Here is a 5789-nt window from a genome sequence, read left to right as displayed (position 1 = left end):
GGGGTCAGCTTGTGGGAGGCATTATACCTCCCACTGCAGGCCTACTTGTTGTTCCTAGAGTATTTTTTCAGTTTTCAGGCCCCTCTTCTGTGGAACCAGCTTCCAGTTTGGATTCAGGAGACAGACACTATCTCTACTTTTAAAATTAGGATTAAAACTTTCCTTTTTGCTAAAGCAAATAGTTGGATCAGGTGACCCTGAATCCTCCCTTAGTTATAAGGGCCCTTGCTCATGGGGTGGGAGTGGGTTAATATGATTATTGGGGTTTTCTTTGTTTTCCTTATATTATTATAGGGTCTTTGTCTTACAATACAAAGCTCCTTGAGGCAACTGTTGTGATTTGGCGCTATATAAATAAAACTGAATCGAATTAAGTTTGTTTTTTAAGTATTTCTCTGCATTTCTGAAACTTGATGAAATTTGTTGTAACAGCAGACGGCTTATCAGTATGTTAGAGGACCTGCTCATTTCTTCATTGACCCTGCACAGCACAACGCAGACATTGTGGCAGCCCAAGTGTCAACCCAGACATGCTACACATACAGCAGTAGTTTACTATCTAGGCCATTATGCCCATGATGAATGAGTTTTCCCGTCAGTTACCTTTTTTTTCACTCACAATGTTTTAATTGTTATTATCAATCTCTTCCACAGCATGTCTTTTGTCCCGTATGACTCTCCTAACCCCAAATCAGTCATGGCAGATGGCCGCCGTCCCTGAGCCTTGTTCTTCTGGAGGTTTCTTCCTGTTAAAAGGGAGTTTTTGTTTCCCACTTCCCCAAAGAACTTTGCTCATAGGGAGTCATATGATTGTTGGGGTTTTCTGTTTTCTTTGTATTATTGTAGGATCTTGTAGTGCTCTGAGGCGGCTGTTGTTATGATTTATGCGCCGTGTTAATAAAATTAAATTGAACTGAATGATGCGACTTATCCCGGAATCTCCCAGTAATAAAAGAAGCCTAACCCTGACACACAAAGGATTAAATACTTTTTAAAATATGACAGTTGAATCAATTTCTTGTTTGAAAACAATGATTTAAAAAGAGTCAGCGTGAGCATAGGTGGTCCCAGTGTGTGCTGCTTACATTTCCTCTAAATGAGTTTGGAAATTTGGCCTCCCTTTGGGGGTCAGGAGGTTATTAAAGACAAGAGGACTTATCGTAATCCCGCTTGCTGACGTCACCGGTGCATTCTTTTAGACATAATCACAGAGGTTCTCAAAGAGGTTTTTATCAGACTCCAGAGTTATCAGGGAATTTCTCAACCTCGTGGCCTTTCAGAGTGCCCAGAGGAAGAAAGAAAAAATATTTCCTTCATCAGATGGTTGAAATGATTTAGCTCACACTTCATTGGCTCCTCCGGGTGGGTGTGTCGCAGCATATTTGAGAATCACGTGCATCAGTGTGCTGAGCAAACCCAGACAAAAACAGATACATTTATTTGGGTCTTTAGTGACGTCAAAGTCCTGTTTGTGTTTAGAAACTGAACTGTTGTGTAACGTAAGACAAACACAGATCTGCAAAGAAACACTCAACCGACGAAAAAAAATTTAAACAAAATAAAGAGAGGAAGGAAGACGGCCGAGACCAGGGCAGCTACATGAACACATTTTTATTGCAATAGCTCTATCGAAAGCAAAAAAGTTTTGATAAATATAAACACTATGCCGATGCTCAAATCGCCTCCGCGTACCCCCTCCGACCCCCCTTTTCTCTCCACAAGGAAACAAAAGAGACAAGGAGAAAAGGAAGTTAAAAAAAAATAATGGGCGAGGGGGCGGGGCACCTGCCAGGCGCCAATCATAACATGAAAAAAAAGCAACAACTCAAGTTTTCCTTATTTACACAAGGAGGATTCCCACCAGTTCTCTCTTTCTCTCTAAATTTTAAGCTCTCTTCACACACACACACACACACACACAACGCTGAAAAATAATGCACGTACGAAGGATACACACCTCCACAGTATTGTTTTTGAACTCTTTCCTGTAAAGCTAATGAACAACAGCATTCAACTTGGAAAAAATAAAATAAGAACACAGGTAGCGGGGGTGAGAGTGGGATTTTTCCTGACCCACGCCTTTGTCTTCTTAGTTCGCCACTGACAGCATTTTCAGTTGTTATAACTGTACTACACAGCAGCAAAAAAACCCAAAAGAACTGTGATATAGTTACAAAAAAATAAACATTAGGCAGGTTGTAACCAATTTCTTTATACAAATAACTGCAAAAAATGCCTATGTACTCTTAACAAAAAACAAAAAACCCCTATCCTTGTGTCGCTTTGTATTCAGAGAAGCCTCTCCGATGAGACAAAACAACCAGGAATAAGATGAATTCTTCCCTCTGTAAACTAGAATATAAAATAAATCAAAGGATTAGAGGAAAAACAGAAGTTTGCATAATGATGCCGTACCCTAAGTCTTCTCTGTCAGGATTATATATATAGATATATATGTATAATGTAGGCCTTATTTCTTTCTTAATTCTCCACCCTAAACATGAAAACAGGACAGTTTTGAGGTTGAATTGTTGCCAAAATAAACAGATTCTGTGTGAATGAATTCAGTTATAACAAAGAAATAAACAGAGGATCAAATCTGACGTGTACAATTTTCAAATAAATTATGTGGGGGAAAGAAAAAAAACTAGCTCTACCATTTAGCATGAAAACCCCAAAAGCAACACATTGCTGTAGCAAAGTACACAAAAAAGAAAAATAAACAACCAAAAAAGGAAAAAAAAAATTTCTCATTTGTCTCAACGGGCCACTGATTTAACTCTTTGTTCACTCAAAAAGAGAAGATGGGGTGGGGAGGTCGGGGGTGCGAAAAAAAAAAAAATCGCTTAAATTCATATAAGACACGTCACGTTTAAAAAAGAAAAACCGACCGTGCTCATTTTCAGGGGTCTGTCATCATCATTGCACGAGTCTGAAAACAGAGCCGGGGTGGTGGGAAAGCGTGGCCACGGTTTTTTAAATGTTTGTGCTAATCGAGACACGTTTGCTAATTGCAGGATGTTAGGAAGTTGAATCCTCCTGATTCTATGCTATGAAGGATCCTTGCAGACTGTGGAAGACTCGCTTCATCTTTGGCCACTTCTATCTGCGTGTAAATGGAAACGTAGCATAGCAGAAAGAGCGTGTTAAAGTGGCCCTCTGTCTCGTTTGTACTGAACACCGACAAACTTCCAAATATTGAGATCAGTGCCAGCTTCACACGGCTCGGAACGCTCCGTTGCAAACCAGCGTCTCTAGTCTTGGGTCTGTGTGATGTCACTGAGTAGAGAACCCCAATACAGCCATCTCAGACCAGAAGCCCTATCCAGTTGCTCACGATGGGCAGCCAATCACACAAAAGCTAGTTGTGTCAGACAGTGGATAAAATTAGGGGCTCCACCAAGGCTTGTTATTTTGATCTGTGAATCATGCTAAGCTACTCTAATAGACTAAAAGATATGCAGCTAGAAACTAGCAGAAACAGGCTTGAAGTAGGAGAGATGTAATGCTGCTTTACACCAGCTGTACCGACTGATCCAGGCCTATCGCCTAATAAGTTTACATTTAATGAAACACGTTTTTCTGTGTTTATCCCTGTTTGCAAAGAAATCATTTAAAATTCGTTGATATTTTCGCACACCCCTATTACCTTAAATTATTTTAAACACTGATCCATTCAGAATTTCACTGCATTTAAATAGATGAGAGGAAAAGTAAGTTTAACCACAACTCCTTCAGTGAAACAAGATCAACTAGAATGCATTAAAAAAAAATGATATTAGTGACGACTACAACAAGGGCTTAAGAAACAAAACCCTTCAGAACTTCAGTGAACAAAGCAAGCAGCTTTTTTATGGGACCTGCACCTGAGAAGAAGCTTCCACAGTCTGCATGGTCAAACGGCTACAAGTCAGCATCAGGTATCAGGACAATGAGAGCAAATTGGAGCAAAGATTATTCAGTTAAACTTGTCGAGGCTGCTTTCAAAACCAAAGTCAAACACGCCTTCCCTCGCTCCTGGCTCTGCTTGGATAACAGTGATGATGCATCGTTAAACAAGCAAATTCCAAAACATCAGGAAAGGTGGGATAACAAAAACAAAAAAAAAAATCATAAGAAAAAAACAAAAAAAACAAAATCAGGATGATTGCATTAAATACTGAAAGAAATCACTGAAATTCTGTGGACCAGTCTAGCTGTCAGTCTTTGAGTTTAAGCACATCGTGGGAGAGCAGCGCGACTATAAATGCTAAATACGCGCGTATTAGTGTGTGAAGGTGCCAAAACAAAAAGAGGAGGCAATTTGTGCGCCACTATAAGTGTGTGTGGGTTGGGGTGTCACAGGGCAAGTATGTCCAGTGCGCTGCACCTGGGGCTGGAGCTCCGGTTACTGGAAACCTCTTTACGTCACGCGGAGCCGCTGACGAACACCCCGGCATTCATATGTGCGAGAAAAATCCCGCACGTCATCAAGAGCCGCTCACAAAGGGCCGAAACGGAGACGCGCAGGAGGTACCCTCGACTAAAAAGGGCTGCATGACTCCTCTGTGCCTGTATGCAATATGAGGGAATGTGTGTGGAGGGGGGCACATGACCGAGATATGCGTCTTATTGACGTACGGGTTTGCGTGTGTATGTACATGCCACTGCTCACAAAGTACAGTAAATGGTTCACTTGCATTTCGTGTGTGTGTGTGTGTGTGCATTATTCCTGTGTTTGCATCTCAGTGTGTCAATACTGTACTTTGTGCTTTTTACCTTTCACAGCGTTTGTCTGCGTTTGCTTTGGCGCCACTCTCCCTCGCTAATCTGAACTGTGCTACGGACCGCATGAGGTAAAACTGAATGAAACAAACAAACACGAACTACTTGGATCTACTCAACAGTTATTTGTGCAGAAAACTGAGGAAGATGAACCAAGTGAAACAGCAGGGCGGGGAAGAAAAAAAACAAAAACAACAAATCCGTTTTTTTGTTGTTGTTTTGTTTTTTTTCAGCCGAGTTTTTGAACCACATAATCAGATTTTCTTGCTGAGAGTTCATTAACAACACCCAGATATCTGTGAAGGCAGCTGGTTAGCTTAGCTTAGCATAAAGACCCAAAAAGAGTAGCAGACCTATCCACATAGATAAAGCCTGTGTTTAAACCGATTATATATTCTTTAAGGAACAGTCATGACATAATGGCCTAAAGCTGCTTTTACAATTTGGTTTAATGTGTCAAAGTTGATCTGTTATGCTTTTTCTTATTTTCTGTCACATATGCACACAGTTTATGAGGATGAATGCTTATTTTAAATGGAACAAGGTTTCTATCCTGTGTGTATGCAGCTCTTTGAAAGTCAAAAGCTCAGGCTTCAGACTGCTCCAAATGCCTGGTTTCAGACACTTTTTTCCTACTTTTGGCTCTCCATGATGCCATGGAAACCAGACAAAAGCCCCACTTAATTGCTTCTTAAACCTATTAGAGGGGCATCCAATCAGAAGTTACTTAAATCAAACTAAAATGGCTTTTTTCTACTTTTAGCTCTCTTTGATGTCACAGAGAGAAGACATCTCTTATACAGTCATTTCAGGCACAGGAGTCCCGTCTATCTGCTGAAGGGCATCCATCAGGAGAAAGTTGGTTTAAAGGGAGCTAAAATGGGTTGTTTCAAACAGGTGAATGTAATAAGGATTATTGCTAAGTGGCTCTAGTAGAATCCAATTAACCAAAACACTGAAACAGAAATTAGCATAACAGGCCCACTTTAACAAGATGGCCATAAATAAATAAATAAAGATACAGA

This window comes from Diplotaxodon limnothrissa, linkage group LG3 (genome assembly GCF_057381915.1).
Source record: "Diplotaxodon limnothrissa isolate DT_005_m linkage group LG3, D_limnothrissa_male_GT1.1, whole genome shotgun sequence".
Classification (NCBI taxonomy): Eukaryota; Metazoa; Chordata; class Actinopteri; order Cichliformes; family Cichlidae; genus Diplotaxodon; species Diplotaxodon limnothrissa.
The sequence above is the reverse complement of the archived record's forward strand: the minus strand, read 5'-3'. Positions refer to the sequence as shown.